This window comes from Mesocricetus auratus, unplaced genomic scaffold (genome assembly GCF_017639785.1).
Source record: "Mesocricetus auratus isolate SY011 unplaced genomic scaffold, BCM_Maur_2.0 Super-Scaffold_100676, whole genome shotgun sequence".
Classification (NCBI taxonomy): Eukaryota; Metazoa; Chordata; class Mammalia; order Rodentia; family Cricetidae; genus Mesocricetus; species Mesocricetus auratus.
In genome coordinates, this window is record NW_024429266.1 from 2,604,341 (window position 1) to 2,624,655 (window position 20,315).

Below are 20,315 nucleotides of genomic sequence, written 5' to 3' on the forward strand. Positions count from 1 at the left end.
ACGCACAAATCCTCAGTCGGCCATGTTTCCAGTATTGCTTGGGCCTGGGTTTGGTCAGGAGTGCCTATCACCTCCTCCATCTATTTACTGAGTGCCTCCTTATCCTTCAGGGACTAGGGCAAGTGCCAAGTTCTCTGTGAGGACCTCCCTGCCTGTCTGGGCTTAATGTATCTAGAGGACAGGTGGCCTCTTAATCATTCCCTGTCTAGTGTTTGGCAGGGAGACGTGCCCTATGTCTCCTCTTAACAAAGGGGTGAATGACGGAGCAAATCAACACAGCAATAGTCCAGGGATCAGAGTGTGGGTGGCAGAGATTCCTCCGTCCAGGCTATGAGTGCTGAACAAATGGAACCCTGCAGCTGCCCCTGGTAAGCAGACAGCCGCTGGTGTGTGGCTCTTACCAAAGACTGGGGTGTGGTTCACCAGGCAGTCACAGAAAGCAGAGACAAAGGGAGAGGCCCAGAGTGCAACCAGTCACAAGCCACGGCTCCAGAAAGAACAGGCTCAGACGCCTGTAGCAGCTAATGGAGAGGACAGAGGAAGCCTTGCCAGCTTGTCGTCTGGGTGCTGATGTGTCAGGAACCTTGGGCAGGAGTGTAGTGAACCATGTCTGGTCGCCCAGCTCCACTCATTAGATCTGGTGCCAAGAGGACCAAGGTCAACTCAAGTCCAAGTTCACAGCAAAAAGGGGCATGCTTTTCTATGGCCATAGCCCTAATCCTTCTATCCACACAGGAACCCTAGAGCTATCCTAATGACAGAACCTTCGGGTACATGTAGGGTGAGTAGGGAAATGTCTTAGACAAAATCTGCTTATGTAACACGGTGAACCCCAGAGTCAGTCAAGGGATAAACAAGTCTAACTTCAGGACCACGGACAGTGCTGGGCGGCTGCAGTTAACAGCTGCAGCCTGTTCCTCAATCTAGTGAGAGGGGGGGTGAGCATGGAGACTCATCCTTTACTGTGGGTGCAGAGAGGATCCCTGATAAGCTGAGGAGGAAGCAGGGGTGCCCCACTTAAGAGTTATCGTTGCTGTGACAACCAAAGCAACCTGGAGAGGAAAGGGTTTTTGTTTTTTTTTTCTGCTTACATTTATACATCACTGTACAACAGGGAAGCAGGTCAGGACAGGAGCTCAAGCAGGGCAGTATCCTGGAGGCGGGAGCTGATGCAGAGGCCATGGAAGGATGCTGCTTACTGGCTTGCTCCTCATGCCTTGTTCAGCCTGATTTGTTATAGAACCCAGGACCACAGCCCAGGGATGGCCCCACACACACAGTGAGCTGGGCCCTTCCCCATCAATTACTAATTTAAAAAAATGCCATACAGGATTGCCTATAGCCTGATCTTATGGAGGCATTTTCTTTTTTCCCTTCTTTCTTTCTTTTTGTTTTTGTTTCTTGAGACAGGGTTTCTCTGTGTAGCTTTGTAGACCAGGCTGGTCTCAAACTCACAGAGATCCACCTGCCTCTGTCTCTCAAGTACTGAGATTAAAGGCATGTGCCACCATTGCCTGGCCAGTAGAGGCATTTTCTTAATTGAAGTTCCCTCCTCTCAGATGACTTTAGCTTGTGTCAAGTTGACATAAAACCAGCCGGCACTAGAGGGTACAGGTGTATACTAAATGCAGAGTCCCAGAGGACACCAATCTGGCAGCTGGCACCAGAGTTCATTTTAGTCTAAATTAAGTCCCCCAGGGGAGGAAGTTGGTAGGTGCCTGTTCAGTTACATCAAGACAAGGCTTTCAGGATGGGGGGACTCTTGACACCTTCTTGGTGCCACACAGACTACGGGAGAAATACTTTCACTTTGAAACCCTAGCACCTGAGGAATCCTTTATGAATAGAAGATGCAGGGGTGAGTGAATAGACTGTAAGAGGAGGCCACGGAGAAGGGTGGGTGGTGAGACAGGTGAATAAAGGTGAGTGAAGAAATAACAGACATCTAGGTAGCAATTCCCAAGGTGCGTTTGGAGTAGATTTTCTTCTCTGCTGGCTTGCGCATCATACATTTCTCTCTGGCCACTCTACATCAAAAAACCGAAGCAGGGTAAGAAATGGTGGAGATCATGGGTGTGAGACACACATGCAGAGAGTTGCTGTGTACATACACACACATGCAAACCTCCCTCTTCTTTTCTCTGTCTGTCTGTCTGTCTGTCTGCCTGTCTGCCTGTCTGTCTGTCTGCCTCTCTCTCTCTCTCTCTCTCTCTCTCTCTCTCTCTCTCTCTCTCTCAAACACACACACGCTCACACACCCCTGACACATTTGGTGTTAAGCACTTCGGCAGAAGGCATCAGAGAAAATATAGTCAACAGCAAAGGAAAAGCAAGCTTTGGCAGACAACCCCTGGCCTGGGTGGGAAAGACAGCTGTTTTGATGGCTTTGCCACTTTGCACACAGTGTAGACACACCCAGCAAATGCACTGCCCCTCCTCTCGGGTCCCTCGCCTGCTCTCCACTCTGGGGATTTGCTTGTTCAGAGTTCCGCATTCGCACAGGGACGGGTCAAGACTCAGAAGCCAAATAGACTACGTCTGGCTGAGAATGAGCGGCCTCTGAGCAAGGAGAAGGTGGAATGCACAGGGGCTGGGGGCGGGGCACGGGGGAGCTTATCTGGCTTATACTTCCAAACCGCAACCCAATATTGAGGGGAGGTCGGAGCAAGACTCGGGCAGGAACTGAATAATCAGAGGCTGTGGGGAGGCCGCTTGCCTGGCTCCTCCCTCGTCTGGCTCAGCTACCGCCTTTCTTGCTCAGGGATGTCACAGGGAGGTGGGTGGCCCTCCCACAACAATCGTCAATCAAGACACTCTCTCACAGACCAGCCTGGCCAATTCTTCAGTAGAGGACTCCTCTACCCAGATGACTTTACATTATATCAGATCAACAATGAAAATGAGTGGGGACGCCTCCCCCCACCCTTTCATAGATTAAACCGGACAAGTGTGGGGAAGCGGGGATCAGAGACCCAGATTCTGCAGTCTCCTCTACCATTCATTACTGAAAACTCCTTGCTCTAAAATTATGCTCCCTGTTCCTGTTTTCTGCAAGAACATCAGCACACAGCAAGATTAAGAACGTCAGTTCCCCACAAAGCACTGAGGGGAACGCCTGGCCTGTCAGCTCAGCATGTTGGGCATGTTTGCCACAGGGAGGGCGGTGTTCAGAGTGGAGGACTGTCACTGCTTCAGGCTAGGCAGGGAAATCACACTGAAATGCTTTTCTTTCCAAACAGCAAGGGCTACAGACTCTAGTGGGATAAGCTCAGGGCTTAACCCCCCGGGAGGTCAACGCGAGGCATGGTTAGGTCAGAATGAGCTCTTGACTACAGAAGTGAGTGATTGAAGTCCTGAATGAATATGTATTCTGGACATGGACACAACCATGTCAAGGGCCCCGACACCTGAGACCCATGGCCATGGCTAAACCTTCCCTGGGTAAGGCTGGGAGCAACGCCAAAGCCTTTCTCTGAACCAAGTCTGAGAGTTTAGCAATGATCCACCAGTGTGTGCAAATACAACCGGCAATTCCTCTTTCTGAGTGTCTGCAACCTGAGACCGAGACAGAAACCCACACCAAAACTATTTAACCCCTTCTTCTCATGTTGCCCATGTGAAACGAAGTTTCCGGGTTGCATGGCAGGTGCCCACCCAATCCATCATTTCCATATGTACATCTGTCATTTCTTCAATAGCTCTCATTTCTTCGCCCCTGTGTCACCTCGGCCAGGACCAATCCACACTGGACAAGGAGGTTAAAAAAGAAGAAAAGCAAGTGTCACGGTTCGTCACTTTCCGGGTGTCCTGGAGTTCTGCGGTGATTTCCCCCAAAGCTATCTTTCTAGCGTGAGGAATGGCCCCTCGCTGAGAAACAGTTGCCTGATGGCCAGTCTCACTCCTGACCTCTGAACCTCTGTGGTCTTGAAACTATGTAGCAATAAAAGGTGAAAGTTGTCCCTCGCTCCCTCTTCCTGAACTTGCTCCAGTGCAACCTGCCTGGTGTCTTATTATATGGAGGGGAAGTCAGGTGAGAGGTGAAAGTGCTTACTGAGGGAAGGGTGGCTTTCCTGAGGCAGTGGGAGCAGAGAAATGACAGTCAGCAGACACCATGATCTCAGAGGGGATCCCCTGCCTGGCTTGCAAGGGCTGCTGGCTCTTCCCAGGCTGGAAATGCGCAGTGTACTCAAATGATACTCTGTTTGCAATGCTTACATCAGCGGCCCAGGCCTGAATGTGAGCAAACCAACTGGGTTTTCTTGCTTTTGACAGAGACTGTAACAGACTCAATGCCCATTGCGACCCTCTCCTTCAAATACCCCCCAAACACGACTCGGGAAGCTGCCTTACTTATTCTGTCTCAGACTCTCCTTTTCCTCGTGTGAGAGGAAGATCCTGTGGTTTTTAAGGCAGCCAAGAGGCCGGGGAATGGCTCTGTGTTGTAAATCATTTGCCTCGTGAGCCCGAGGACCTGAGTTCAGTTCCCTAATTGTACACGAAAGGCTGGGCATGATGCCATGACCTTGTAATCCCTGCACTAGGGTGGTGGAGACAGGCAGGTCTCTGAGGCTCACTGGACAGACAACCCAGGTAAACTGCAAATTCTAGGCCAGCGAGAGGTCCCATCTGGAAACAGGGTGGGCAGCACCTAAGGAAAGAGCCTTGGGATTTTCTTCTACTCTCTACACACACAAATGTGCACAGTACACATGCACAGTCACCACATGAACACACACAGATACACTCTCGCCTTGCCTTTCTTAATAACAATGGAATAATGACAGTCGGATCTATGACAGGGACTTTCCCAAGTGATCAGAGAGATGTCCCCACCCTGTTATTTCCTGAAGCCTTATCTCTCCAGCAAGCATTTTAAGAGCAGAAATGGACTGACGTATTCTTGGTTTTCCCATTGCCTCCTACCCATGACTTCCTATGAGAGATTACTTGCAGTTACAGTAATACTGTGCACACAGCTCTTCCAGAGGCGATAAAATGTGATTGCTCTTGGTATAGAAGTCTTGGGTTTGTCGCTTGACACAGGCCTCTCTACCATGCCACGACCATGCAAGAAGTGCTGAGCAGGGATCTGTGCCTTGGGCTACCATGTCCTGCTCCTCACAGTGGCCTGCCTACTGGCCCTCTCACTCGAACACAGCCCTCATCACAGAGGCACCGGTGAGCTTCAGGAAGGATGGGGAGTTCTGGAACGTAGAGAAGGAAAGTGAGAATGTAGCAGGAAAAAGAACTCACAAAAGGGATATCTCCAGAAATGCCACAAGCTATTTGAAAAACATGAGTTGCATAAATGTAGATTAAATTGCCTTTTCAAACGCACATGCATAGCATATCTGTTCAAACACACATTTGTCTTGGAGAGGTTCTGAGAGCATTCTTAGGCAAAACCCCGGAGCTCACGGACAATTAGGACCACAAACCACTACTTGAGCAAAGAAGAAAAGTGATGGATACAAGTGAGTCCCACCAAAGCCTTCTTCCCAACCTGGCAGAGTGTCCATCACCATTCCATGCCAAGGTCAGGGCATGCCTTTCGCCCTGGTCACTTCCGGTTTCCAGCTTGATGCCCCGCTGGTGTGAGGCAGCTCATGTGACCCAAGGCCACTGTTTCATGCAAGCACAGCAACCCCAAGCACCTTCATTAGTCAGTTAAGACTTTGCTACTAGGTCAGAAGGGGCCTGGGCCACCTCTGCCCTAAGACCAACACTGCCTCCAGGAGCTGCCAGCACCAGTCACCTTCCTGATAGGTGTGTGGCTGAAGGTGAGTATCCCTTGTGGGGAATTGCCTCCTAAACCACACCCACCAACAGAACCAGGCAGCCCAGAGAGCAGCCAGCACTTTGTCATGAGAAAGCTGAGAGCCGCTGTTGTCTGAGAGGCTGGGGGCTCAGATAAGAAATCTCCGGGGCTCTTCACAACTGCTGGAATGGGCATTGGTCTCTGCCCCAGCAGACTTCCTGTGACAGACACTCCTGCCGTGTGTGTGCTGGATCACAAACGAGCTATCTCACCTACTGTGCACTCATGGTTTGCAGGAAGAAGCTGCGGCTTCCCATCTTCTACCTAGACAGAGTCTGGTGCAGTCTTAGCCGTTTGTGTTGCTATAGCAAAATTCTTCAGACTGGATAATTTATAAGCAACATGAATTTCTTTTTGCTCAATACTCCTAGAGTCTGGTGGGTCTTCAGAAACACTGAGTCATCCACGGAGAGCCTCATTTGTAAGCACACTTGTGCTGTCTACAGGGGCAGAGCCCCCACAACCTAATCACAGCCCACAGCTCCACCTTCTAATGCTGTCACCTCAAAGATGATTAGGTTTCAACACAAATATACAGACCAAGCAAAGTCCCCAGCATATTCTGGATCAAATGGCAGGTCATCAAAAGCCCCAGGCTGACAAATCTGCAGCATGATCTCCCCAGATGTCAGCAACTCCTTGTCAGGGGACCACCCCACTCCTTGCTGACCAGATTATTAAACAAGACAAGCTACAAGGAAAAATGTAGATTTGGCACAGCTTGATCTCCTTCTGTCTCACCTGTGTAAGAATGTAAATCAGAATCCACCTCTCACAGACACCACACACATACAGAGAACACCGTGAACCTCTGGCTAACAGACTTCCACGGTCCAGGATCCCTCATCTGGGGGAGTGAGTTTACATCAAAGGGTATTGGTGGACACTCACCCTGCTCCCTACCCTCCCCTGCCTCCTGCCTGGAAATCAGAGCCTAGCTATGATGGGCTTGTGCTGTGAAACCTCCACTGCCCTCAGAGATAAGCTGAGACCTCCATTTCTTCCACAGGGGGCTCTATTCCTCTCTTCAGCACCCCGCCATGCTGTGGTCTAATTTTTGTTTGTCCATGGCATTAATAACTCTTCTAATAAACCCACAGCAATCAGGCTCAGTGTGCCTCCTGAACCCAAGGTTGGGAAATTTCAATCTGAAGTGACTGGGATACAATTGGGACGTCAGGCCATAGAGGTGAAGTTCATACACGCAAGCGTGAAGACTTGAGTCCAGATTCCCAGAGCTCACATGGAAGTCGTGGCACCTATCTGTAACCCCAAGGCAGGTGGGGCAGAGACAGGAAGGTTCCTAGAGTTCACTGGCCAGCCAGTCCAGTGGAATCTATGAGCTCCAGGTTCAGTGAGAGACACGGGCTCAAAGGATACGGATACGGTGGAGATGGTTGAGAAAGACACTCACATTTAACCTCTAACCTCCATGTGTGCACAGATGCATGTTCACACCCATAGGAACATGTACACCACACATACACACACAGGCACACACATACAGATACACACACACACAGTGAGGGGGTAACATTCTCAGAGAGCTGTGCATAGCAGACAGAAATACTCTTGAGAGCAACTCAGTGGACTTACATCTGGGGAAGCGGAAGCTCATAGCTCACAGGCATGGGGCAGCAGCACAGTGGGGAGTCTCCAAGGACCTATGCCTGCCTTATCTGTCCTCTGGAAACACAACTTCTGGGAGCCCCGAGGAAGCCCCTCCACCCCAACCTCCCATATCTAGCTGTCGCAATGCCCAAGTTTCTGAATGGACTATGCTTAGCTCTAAGGTTGTGCTACAGAAGCAGGGCACACTTAGCCTTCCTTGGTTAAGAGGAAGGTAACTCGGAGGCCACGGCTCAGATGCTGACCTCTGACTTAAGGAAAGGAAAATAGGTGCTTCTGAGGAGGCTGGCCTGGGAGGGCTGTGAGGAGAGTGAAGGGACAAAGATAACTTCATCCGAGGCAGCCTGGGAGGAGAGGAGGGCACGTCTTAGGTTGGGTCACACATTCTTTTGCTGATAGTCTCCAACAAACCAACACCTGCCTCACTTCACTGATCTCCCCCCTAAATGTTGGAAGTCACACTCAGCACCCTGGGTACACCAAGGGCTCTGACCGGGGTTCTAGCGGGCGAAGTTGGGGAGATTTTGCAACCCAAATTACAGACTTCGAAGCCCCAATTCCCACACTTATTTCATTGCGGCTGATTCTGGAGGATTAAATGCAATTAACTCATAAAGCAGATGAACTGGGGGAGCAGGGGACTGGTCACGTGAAGGGATTTCCCACGGAACCCTTAAGTGGGATGTGCTTCCTCCGACAGCCCCAAGTGCTCTGAAATGGCACCCACCGTGGGGGCCTCAGCAGCAGCTCTCTTCTTTTGGGGGGTGACACAATGTTTGGTGTCACTCCTGAAGCCTTCCCCCACAATGCCTCAGAGGGGGCAGGCAATAAGAGGGAGGTCACAGAGGACTTCCTTCTTCCAGCCCCGCATTTTACTGTGCGGTCAAGTCTGCGTCCTACTCCATAAAGCACACGGTTTTGTACTAATGCAACTCACCGTCTAAAGCTTTGGGATAGCAGAGACCAGGCCCCTCTCTGTGCCTGGGCCTCTTTTCTTTTTTCAAGCCTCATGTTCTACACCTCGGTTTCCACTGTAGCATTTCCAGTGAGAAGCAAGAGAAGAGAAAGGCTGATTCCAAAGCCAGCTAGTACATAATTTTTCTAGAGTGGGCTTTTTAACCTAAGTGCCTATTGCTGCCTTTTGTTTAAACAAAGGACCATCTATTATTTGTGCTGTCTAGTCTTTTGGCATTTAATATTAATGCTGTCTAATTGACTGAGTCAATAAACATCCTTGCCTCTTAGAACCCAGACTTAGACCCTTTCCTCACCCGTAATTTTTTTCCATCAGATGACCACAGCAGGCCCCATTACTTAAAGGACCTTCAACATACTGGTGGATGCTAAAATCCTAAAGCCAACTGGAACTCCATTTGGGTTTCTGAATCTCAGATCTTAATCCACACGCCCGTTCTCCACACTGCCCACCGCACGCCTACAAACTCCGCTGTCTCTTGAGTCCTGATCAACTTGTAAGTAGTTTCACAATTCCAAAGGTCAGAGCGCAAGCCTCACACTCACTGCTCGGGCACCCACAGACAGTCCTTTGCAGTGTCGGCCTCATGCCCCCAGTCTTTCCATACTCGGCTCTCAAGAGAGCTGAAAATGTATTGTTCTGAGGCAGAGCACGTCGGTCCTCACCACAGAGGTATTCCGCATTGTCTACACTCTTCCTCCCTGGCTATGTCTAGGCTCAGAGGCTGAGTAAGGAAGGCATCTGCCCTCGCCGCCCCTCCCCACCCCACCCCCCATCGAATCTGCTCCAGATCACATGGCTTTCTTCCTTGCCTTTAGGAGGCCATAGGTAACTGTGCAATGTCCAAAGAGATGCTGCCAACTTGGCAGGCCCCATCTGTCCTGCAGGCATCCTGTGCTGGCCCTGTGCTGTTCCGCTGACACGACCTGGCTTGTTATCACAGAGCAGAGACAAGTAGGGTCAGACACAGGGACGAGCTGATAAATCCCATTAACTGCCTGATACAAGCTCCCAGTTCTAGATTAAAACAAAAAAACACTTGTCGTTTTATTCTGGAATGGGCTAGAGGGCTTTAGCCAACAAGAATTTCAGCCTAAACCCTGCAAGATTGGGAGTGGCCTCCACTGTGACTCAGAATGGGTCAGCACCCTGGACAGCAACTGCCATGTCCCAAGGAGGCTGATCCTCTATCATAGGGACAGGCAGGGGTCTCCAGGTGGGGAATGGGAGTGGGGAAGGAAGCCATGATGTCCAGTCTTGGATTCTGACTTAAAGGGCAACTCCAGATATCATCAAGAAAAAAAAATTCAGCAAGCAGATGGTTAACCTGCAGGAGCTGTCAGAGCTGTGACAGCAGCTAAGGGAGAGCTTCCTGGAAAAGTCATACCTATCCAGGGACTGGAAGAGGGGGCTTGGGATGCTACACACGTGCTCACAATGCAGGGGTAACAGACAGCAGACAAGACAGGCTGACCCTGCAGGCCAGGGTGGTCAGGAAGAACCACCATTGAAAAAAAAAAGCAGCCCCACCGGGGTTTCTTTGCAGTCTCAGGATTCACTCACTGATAAAGCTCTTCTCAGCCCAACCTTCTTAATTAAGCAAATGGACTTTTAACGTCTGACAACTGTGACTATATCTAGACCCAAGGAAATGCTTGCCCGTGATGTGTGGGTTCTGCGTCTCTGCCTGTGCAAGTGTCTAGCTTGACTGCTTGTGGGTTTATGGTTCCCCAACCCTAGAATTCCCAGTCCTGTGCTCTGCAGAAGCTGAGCCCTCCTGGAGAGAGCTCTTCAGAGCTCTACCTGTGGCAGCCACGAGACCCTTGCCTTGCCCTGCCTTATGTACCTGCTGGGGTTTCACTTGCTGGTTATGGCAGTTGCTGTCTCTTTCCCTTTATCCTTGCTCCAGAAAAAAAACTGTCAGTTTAAATTTGATGATTAAAAAAATATTTTTCTTTATTTAAAAAAAAACCTTTGGTGGAAATGCCCAAGCTTTGGGAAAATCAAAAGGAAATCAAAGGTATCAGAGAGCTAAAAGGGAGGTGTGTGGATGTCTTTGCGACAGTTGCGTGAGAGAGAACTGAAGATCACCAGGCCAAACAAATTCCAGCCGTGGGGATGAGAAGCAAATTCTGACTCAAAACCAACCCCGAAAACACTGCCCTACCCCAGGATTCCAACTCAGAGACGCCAAGGTGCCTGCTTAGTCCTCTCTTCTAGTGTCATTTTGTTGCTGGAACAAAACGCTCTGACCACAAGCAAAGTTGAGAAAGGAAGGGTTCATTCGGTGAGCTTCCAGCTTACAATCCATCACTGAGAGAAAGCCACGCTCTGCTTACTGGCTCTCTCTTTGGCTTGCCGAAGCTGGCTGTTTCACAGAGCCTAGGACCCCAAGCCTGAGGATGCCACCTCCCACCGTGGACCAGGCCCTCCTACATCTATCATCAAGACAATCTCTCACAGACATGGTCATGGGTTAGTGCGGGCGACTCCTGGAGACTCCCTGGGATGATTCTGGGATGTGTCAGGGTAGCAGCTGAGGCTAGTCAGGACGTCCTCATAAAAGCTGTCTCCGAAAGGACCAGTGTTTTGCGGATGGGGAGCAAGTTCATCTAGTCTATCCCGGACTCTGACAAACAGTATCTGGGATCCTTCAAGTGGCTGGGGGAGGGGAAGGTGTTGTCGGCTGAACGAGGGGAGGCTTCTGAATCCCGTGGCCACAGATGCTGGACGATAAAGATAGGGAAGCAAGGCCGTCCTGCAAAGCTCTTGTTTGCTTCAGCTTACTTCACACGGAGCTTACCGCCAAAGAGATGAAGGGATCCCTTTTAGTAAACCGAAACACACCGGTAAACATAGTAGATTCCGTGTACGTGGTACTAAAAAGAAAAGAATCCCCAAAGACAAGAGGAAGGCGGGAGAACCCAGGCCAGGAGTTTCCCTTCAGCAGTCTTAGTTCCCAGTCCTTCTCTGTGTACAGATGGAGGACGAACGAGGAAGGAGTGGGGGCGGGGGGAGAGATGCAACAGGTGTGACTGACAGGCAATCAGAAAGCAAACAAACAATTCCCAGGCTAACTTCCTACCCAGGAGCCTTTGGGAGATGGGTTTCCCTGCTTCCCAGGCTGTCGCTGAACTCATCTCAAGTCAGCCTATTTTGGCCTTACAAGTTGCTGGGATGACATGCGTGTACCACAGAGCCCTTCTTTCCTGGGAAATTCTGATCCCCAGCTGCAACTGAGTGACTCTGCGAAGACACAGCTTTGGGGAGGGTAGAGGCACAGGCATGGATGGGAGACCCTTGGAGCAAAGCCTGAACCACAGCACACGTATCTCCGTGCAGAGTCTACCTCTGCTGTTGGTACCAAGTGCTAACAGTCAACAAACCTCCACCCCACAGGTGCCCAGGCTACTCCTGGCCCCTGCCAAGGGGCTCCCCATGTTTAACCTGACACAGGTGTGGGGTGGGTGCGGAAGGACTCCACAGAACCACGCGGCAAGTGCCGAGAAGAGCGGTTGGATTGGAGGCAGCGCAGCGGATGGGATTCCTGGCAGGATGATCTTGCTGAATTTTCCCGAAACAAATTGATTAAAGATAGTGCTCTCAGGACTCCCGGGAGGGAGACAGCTGTGGGAGCTGCCAGGGCTGAGTCAGGGCGTCACCTGCTGGAGCTGAGGACAAGCAATGGCAGCATAAGCAGAGGCCTTCCCAGAAACACTAGGTCGTGCAAAGGCCAAGAAAACAAAAGCAAGAACAAAGGGACAAAGGGCCGGATCTAGTCACCATGGATCCTGTTTGTATTTCCGGGAATGTGACTGCGAAGAATCCCACTGTGTTCCTGGGAGTCGGGGTAGAATCAATCTCAGAGAAGGCGCCCATTCGCTCAAGGTTGCCTTGGTCACAGAGTGGTGGTTTACCCTGAAAGGGTCCCCACAGCTCCACCTGGAGTCCCAGGTACTGTTTCCCCATCTGTTTTCGTCGAAAGCCTCCCAGGAGAGCCACGTGCGATCACATCTGATAGGACACAAGACTGGATCATTCTTAGGTGACAGTTTTCCTCCAGGCTTCAGGAGGAGGTACACAGAAGAGACAGCTCTGCGTTTCTCCAAGCGTGCGGTGGGACTCGAGGCAATTCTTGATGGGTGGGGCTGGACGTGAGTGACAGCATGTGGTTTGGGTGTGAGCCAGCTCTCCAAGGGACATTCACAGTAATACTCGTAAATGAAAAAAAAATCTCCTGATTACATGCCCACAGGGCCTGGGCCTCCCCGCAGTTGCTTCTGGACAGGAGCTCAAGGAGAAGCTGTCAGGAAGGGGTGCTGGGAGCCTGACACAAAGCAAGAAGGAATAACAGTGAACCCAGGAGGTGCAAGTTGTAAGATAAGATGGGAAGGGCTCAGTTCACCATGCAGGTGTATATGCACATGTATGCATTTGAGTGGGTGTGCAATATATGTGCATACACACATGCGTGCTTGTGTGTGTGTGTGTACACCAAAATGCTTTAGGTGTGCAGAACACTGCAAAAAAAGGCTTCAAAGTATTGTCACCTACAGTGTTTATACTTCCTGAAAGTGCATCCCAGTAAGAAGGAGAAAAAAAAGAAAAGGTAAAGATGAAAGCACTGGGAAGAAATTAGGAGCCACAGAGCGGCAGGCCCCTTGTAATGGTCTCATGTGCTAAAGTAAACAACCTGCTTCACAAAAGGCAGGAGAAGAGTGATCTCTGGGACAAAGCAGGGGGCCAGGGAGTAGAGAAGGGAGGGAGAAAGAGGTCCTTGGTGTTCTTCCAGCTATTCAGCGTCACTAAGCAAACACTCAAGATGGGCAGAGTGGCCTGGGACACGCTCTGGGGCAAACTCAGGATCAAAACCAGAGAGGCTTTCCCAGGAGGCTGGCAGGTCTTCAGTTGGACTTTCCATTCAGGGAGACAGAAGCACTCCAAGAAACACACAACCTGGTTAGCCAAAGATCCTGGAACCCTGCTGACCTGTGTAGGCCTGTGTAGCTAGACCCCTCCAGGAAGCCAGACTGCTTGTGTGGAATGTGGCTGTCCTACCCAAGAGCAGGGTGTTTGGGGGTCTGCAGACAGGACTGGGGTAAATGCAGCCCATCGAGGGAGATCTTCACGACTGTGGGTGGGATCTTGAACATCCCTCAGAGGCCCCAGCTGACAGCACTGCCGAGAGAGTTGCTGGAGTGAATGTCCCCAAAGGGGACACTAGGCCAGGATACTCACCACTGTGTACATACCTTTATCTACCTCATGTTCCCTGCTAAGGTGTCAGAGCTAGGGGCCCAAACGATCCCAAGCTGAAAGCGTAAGTGAAACCAGCCAGTCCGATTTTTTAGGTTGATTTAGCTCACATGTGATGGGGGAAGTCCTGTGTATATGTCAATAAAGCACTGTTGTCCAATAAGGAGCAAGATAGGTGGGACTAGGAGTCCAAGAGGACTCTGGGAAGGAGAAACACAGGAAGTCAAGATGTAACTGCCATGGGGTAGGAAGCCCGGAAAGTTCTCCGGTAAGAGAAATACTTAGATTATCAATTATGGGATAAATACTTAAGTCAGAGCTAGCCAGTAAGAAACAAGCAAGGCCAACAGCTTCAAAATTAATATAGCCTCCTGTGTGTTTATTTGGGACTGATGTGGCTCTGGAACCAGGCTGGTGGGAAGGCTTCTCTTTACACACATGTTTTCTCTTAGCATAGAAGATGTCTAGAAGACCTACTGATTAACTATTTGAGCAGCCACGAGACACAACAGCAGAAGTAGCTTTGGGGCTGGAAGTGGCCTTACTCATTTGTCTCTCAAATGCCCTCCTCTGTGCTAGGTTCATGCTCAGAGCCATCCCCCACAACCCTCAGACCTGCAGAGTTTGTTTTACTATCTAGGTCCCTAGCTGGCTGAGTCAGGGGACCGCCACTTCTTGCCACAGAAGGGGCTTCACCTAGCTCCAGTTGCCAGAAGCTCCATGGTAAGGGTGGGCGGTCCACATCTCTGGGGCCACGCGACAGGCTGTCCCAGATCCTACGACAAGGATCTGACACCCCAGATCAGTCCTCCTCTATAGCCTTTCACACTCTCCACTAGTAACTGGCTCTCTTGCTTGCCTGCTATGGGGGTGTGGATGGGCAGCAGAGGGACGCTGCCCACCCACGTTCAGATCTAGGATATATCAGCTACAGTGCCTCTCTGTGAAACAACTCGAGGTCTCAAGGGCCCAAGTCTCCCTTCTATTTGACCCTCAGCCTGGGCAGGGCCGCTGTGTAACCTGGAAGGCATTGCAGAGTTCATCCCAGAGTAAAGGCAGTGGCTCTCAAGGCTCTGCAGGCACCAGAGCCACTGCAGCTCCAGCAAAACACAGGCTGCTGTGTCCCATCCTAACCCCAAGGCTCTGGCTCAACAAGCCCACGATGGGGGCGGAACTTGCTTCTTCTTAAACCAAGGACCTCACATGAAGAACCACTCCCGGTAGCTGAGAAGCAGAGAGCGGAGTCGCCAACAACTAATTAATTTATGGGCATAGATCAGGGGGACAAATTGCTCTGGGAAGAAACTATTAGACAAATACTGCACATGAAGAATAGTAAAATGTCCAATTGTCACGAATGGAGAAAAGGGGGTGCGATGAGTAAAAACTGATGGGGAACTAATTTGGGTGGGGAACAAGGGAGCCAGGGAGGTCTGAGGAAATCACTTAGGGTAGTTTCCAATCTTTTGGCTTCTCTAGACTAGCCAGGGTTTAAACAGTGTGCCTGAATCTTTTGAGCTTGGAAATTCCAGTGTTTCAGCATCTCAGGCTACATTTCCAGATGGCCTTTAGTTCCTAAAAAGTATCTGAAAAACTCTTGGACCATGCATGACAACTAAGAAATGGCGGTCACCAGAAACAGACTATCAGTCTGGGATAGTGAGGTGCCAAGTAGGAAGTGTGAGTTAGCAATGGTCCCCCACCCACCTTCATTCTGTTCCAGGGGGGAACACACCGGGTAGGTGCTTCAACTCCTCCGGACCATGTCTGCCCGAGTCAGCACCCAGATGCTTCAGTCTAGGATTTTCAAGGCAGGCCTCGGGAGCAGGGGCTTACCACATAAGGAAAGCCACTGTGAACATGCGACCCAAAGCCCTTTTCTGGGAGGGAGTCCCAACACTGGCCAAGTGGTGGCAAAGGGACAGGGAGGGAGACCCAGAGGAGCTACACAGGGAGGAGGAGGCAGGTGTGCCAACTCCTCATAATGCAGTTTCCCCAGGGTCTAATCAGTGCTATTGCTGATGAACACAGCGCAGGGACCTTGGCCTTTGGGGGCTGTCATGGTTCCCAACTCCAGGGGTTCCCTCCTCCATGCCTCCTTGTTCCATTCAAACTGCACCTGTTGGGCTGAGCGCACACACCTTACCCCACTGAGCTTTGTGGCAAGGCTCAGGATCAGGATGTACTCTTCACTAAGGCAGATTTTAGCAACGTACACTCCCCCTCGATGCTCTTAGTTAACCCTCCCGGCAATCGTAAAAGTGAAGTAGGGATGTGGCTTCTCTCTCTCCTTTTGGATGAGGAAGCCCAGGGTTTGGAGGTACGGTTTGCTCAGGGTTATACAATGGCAGAATGATCCCATGGGGACAAAAGCCTTCAAATGTAGCCCTGCTTTGAACCATCTCTGTGCCCTTAGAAGACCCTACATGCCATTCCTCATACTCTGGTCCCTCACTGGGATGGCGGGAGGCTACAGTTTCACACTGCAGACCATGGACCCATGACCCTTTCAGGTCCCAGGCAGAGCACCCAGGGTTTCCCACAAAAGGGAACAGAGAAGGTGTGTGTGTGTGTGTGTGTGTGTGTGTGTGTGTGTGTGTGTGTATGTGTGTATGTGTGTGTGTGTGTATGTGTGTGTGTGTGTGGACTCTGCTTTGAGATCTCCTAGATCAGCAATGCAGATGGCTACGGAGATGTGAAAGGCTTCCCCCGAGAACCAAAGAGAGAGCTGGGGAAGCAAGGGACATGGCAGGCGGGGGCTGAGTTTTAAATAGAGAGTGCTGTCTTTATTGAGCCGAGGGGAACTGCCAAGCTGACTTTGTCAAAATGCGTCTATGCTGTGGGGTTCGCGCAGCCTCCTCCCCAGATGTTTCTGGACTTAAGAGCTGTCTAGAGAGCTGGAGAAATGCATGACTATGGTTGTTGGGCTGCCGTGTCCTCTGCCTGCTCTATACAGCAGCTGAATCAGGGCTCCAGGTCTCAGAAGGTGGGGATTTGGCACAGGGCATATGGTCTAGACCCCCAGCTTTTCTTTCATTCTAGTTTCTGAGTGTGGAGTTAACAAGGGCAAGAAAAAAAATGCAACTTAAGAGCAAAGTGGTTTAAATCCTCGTCCCGTGGGTCAGAACTTGGGCAGCAAAGAACAGGCTGGCATGTGCCTCTGTGTCTCCTGGGGATCTAATGAGCAGCTTCTTAAGCAGTGAAAACTTGGAGAGAAGATGAAGTCATGAGGGACACACGTAGTTCATCCCTGTCTCCACATGGAAATAATCACACCACCCCTAGTTGGAAATCTACTTCACCTTTTGAAAAGGACCCTTTGACTGTCCTCAATCCATCAGTGACACAAGGAAACAGGACAGTGTTCCGTGACACTCTACAGTTTGTGGTTTTCCCAGTTCAAGCTACACCACCCCACCAACCGGTTTACACTCGTGAAACAAGACATAACCATCATGGTAAGGAAACACATAGTCACCCAAGTGTGTCCAGGAGCATCATCTAAAGGGAACCACACACACACACACACACACACACACACATACACACACACACACACACACACGGCATCCGCTGCCAAGACACTCGTTGACCGGGGCCGGGGGAGCCCCCAGTTTCACGCTGAGTGTGAGCACCCGGTGGCAGGGCTATGTGGGGCCCTGTGGCCTTGTTCCCCGTGGCCTCTGCTCATGCTGTGGCTCTGTTGTACTCTTTGGGGGAGCACAGCCTTGAGAAGCAAGGACTTGAGGGGAGCATCGTGTGGGAGGTATAGGAAGCCAACAGGAGCCATGCTCCCATGTCCCCACAGCCCGGAGAATCTCCTGTGGGAATGGGCGGAAATGGAAGGGTCATCCCGGGCTCCCTTAAGCCACAAGCACAGCTGCGTGCCCAACGCCAGCCATTAAACAACAACTGCACATCCCACAGCTGATCGGCCGCAGAGACCCAGAAGGAAACCTCCGCCCCACGGAGCAGCCACAGTTCTGCACCTAACACAGGACTGCATGCTGAAGAGAAACTTGCTACGGGGGGAGTCAGCAATGAGAGAGACCATTGTGGGGTACAGTGTGAGTTGCACAGTCCAAACAAGAACCTGGCCCAAGCGTGCCACCCCATGGAAATGCTCAGCCAAGACCAATCTCTACTGCTCCTCCCAGAGAGTCCCCCACTAATAACAAGGATTCACTCACTGCCTGGGCCCCGGTTAGCATTTTGTCCACCTGCCCATCCTCTCTGTTGGGGTTGTCTTACCTGTGGTCCCCCAAAACTTCCTGCGTTAGCTCATTTGAACCACTTCCACGTCTCGGGCCGGAACTCTTCACCCTGGTCACAGCCCGCCTGTCCTAACTGTTCCTGCGGCCCAGGCTTCCTGTCACTCCGGTGCCTCCTGCTCACGGCCCCCACCCAGCACCGGTTTGGCTCCAGCTTCCAGCCTTTGATACTTGCTCTGTCCCAATTTAATTCCTCCTTTGTGGATCCGATTATGGTAGGCAGGTTCTGGCCTCGCCACGGAGACTCAGCCCTTGGAAGTTCGCAGTCTCTTGTCTCCACAAATGTCACCTGAGTTCTCACCAGGTCCCCTCTGCCCCCTTCATAAGATCCCAGATAGGACAATGACTCAGCTCTTCCTCAGAACTCTAAAATGCGTGTGTGTGCGTGCATGCGTGAGTGCATGTGTGCGTGCGTGTGTGCGTGTTCGTGCGTGCATGCGTGAGTGCATGTGTGTGTGTGTGTGTGTGGTACATAAACAAACTTTGGTATTTGGACACAACACTGTCCTAAGTTTTATTTCCTGGTTTTTTTTTTCCTGATAGTGTTCCTGGTTTTTCATATGCGGAACCAGAGGATCAGCAACATGAGGCAGCATTGTGTGACCATCAGATCTTGTATCCACACTCCAGCTCCAGGTCCCTTCCACTAGCCCACTTGTCACCTGTGTGACCGCAGCAAGGTGGGCAGCACTGGATGTCCTTATTCAGGGCCTTGACAACCTCCCCAACAACACAGATGTGGGCAGCTGCTTCCATCCCCGTTATCTCTGTGGACTGAGCACTGTCTCTCCAACCCCCCATGTGCAAACACATCAGCTGGGATCTTGTTACACAGTAGGTCCCAGTTCAGCGGGCCAGAGAATGCAGCAAGAGTTTGCATTTCTAACAAGCACCCAGGGCAGTGGTGCCTCTGTGTGGACTGGCCCTCTCTGCAGGGTCCACTCTGTGAGGGAAGACTGTAGGCCCAGGCCGAGAAGAGAACAGGGAAATGTACCTCACCAGGCATACAGGTGACTGATTGGCTTGGGTAGGAGACACAAAGGCCCTCAGGAGGCACGGGAAAAGGAAAGGTCTGCAGGTTGGCTGGGAAGCCTTACTCTGCCACTGGGTAAAACATGGAGCTGTTTCTTGTGGGGAGACCTCTGAGTGTTGTCGGTTCGGTTCTAGGTCAGAAGGGCCAGTCTGCAGCTGAGACTCGGCTACATCTAAAACCCAGCAATGCAAGCACTGACAAGCTTGTTTGAGGGCACAGGGGGTGGGGGTAAAACTAAACATAGTTCTGGTTCTTGTGGAAACAGAGCCCAGACAAGGCTTAGGAATTTAACCTTCCTCCCAAATCCTTAATTTTGTAAGCCAAGTCACAGGAACGAATCATGGTCTTCCAACTGTATTTTAAAATCTATTGTGGTGTAGGTGGAATCTCATTTTGGCCGGGCTTGGCTGGGATTACAGGGGAATCAGAGGATAAAGACAGGAATTGCAAGTCAAGCAGGGACAGGTGTGGAGAGGACGCCAGCTCCTGAGGCTCAGGGGCCCCCTCCAGGGCCCCTTCACTATGTCACTTGGGGTTTCTGCTCTCTAGAGCAAACGGGATAGGAAGATTATCACCATGCAAGGCTGGTAAACACCCAAAGGGCTCATTTAACTTTACCATTTCAGAACTTGTTCTAGGGGCAAACGCCAGCAGATCCCCCCAGTCCAGCCCACAAGTCAGGGCAAGGGGTTCTCAGGGCAAGTGTCTCCACTTAACTCTACCTTGGAGACCCTTTCATCCCCCGAAGGAAGAGAGAGTGACTGCAGGTCAGCAGGAGTCTCCTGGGCAGAGCTTTCTGGAAGAGGTTTCATTGGGGAATGGTGTGAGCATGAAAGATAATTACAGCTGGTGCCTGAAGGCTGGACTGGGCTGTGGGGGGTAGGGGGGAGGTACCACATATGTAGAAGTAAGCGCCAGGCAGGCTCTGTGCCTGCAACAGCTCATTGGGGCTGGGGAACAAAGCTGCTTTCAACCGCAGCTGGAAACAGAAGTTTGCAAGAGACCTCCAGGTCTGGACCTTATTCACAAGCTGTTGGGAATTATCAAAAACTTTAGAAAATTACGGAGAGCTAGAAAGCTGGCCATAGACTGTCCTTAGCCATCTGAAATGAAGGCACACTCATGACCCCTTGGGTCTTACCACACTCTCTACCCCTAAATCATACTCTCTACCCCTATCAGCTGGAAGCTGTGGCCACTGCCTAGCTCAGGTCAGCACCTGAGGTGCCCAGGCCCTTGGTACTTTGTAAATCCCTTTCTCAAGCAGATGGGTCCTCTGGGTAGCAGGGAAAATGATGTTTTACTCTAAGAGTAAACCGCTGTGTTTTACTC

General features: G+C 51.0%; 1 protein-coding gene and 1 long non-coding RNA gene across 3 annotated transcripts in view; one reads left to right on the plus strand and one right to left on the minus strand.

The window, feature by feature from the left end:
- Positions 1-20,315, minus strand: part of Kcnh1 (potassium voltage-gated channel subfamily H member 1) — a 285,008-nt gene that overhangs the window by 32,957 nt on the left and 231,736 nt on the right. The gene's annotated exons all lie outside the window — the stretch shown is intronic.
- On the plus strand, positions 13,903-18,851 carry LOC121136592. Its single transcript, XR_005873627.1, has 3 exons — positions 13,903-13,947; positions 17,607-17,746; positions 18,494-18,851. It is a non-coding gene; the product is annotated as an uncharacterized LOC121136592 (long non-coding RNA).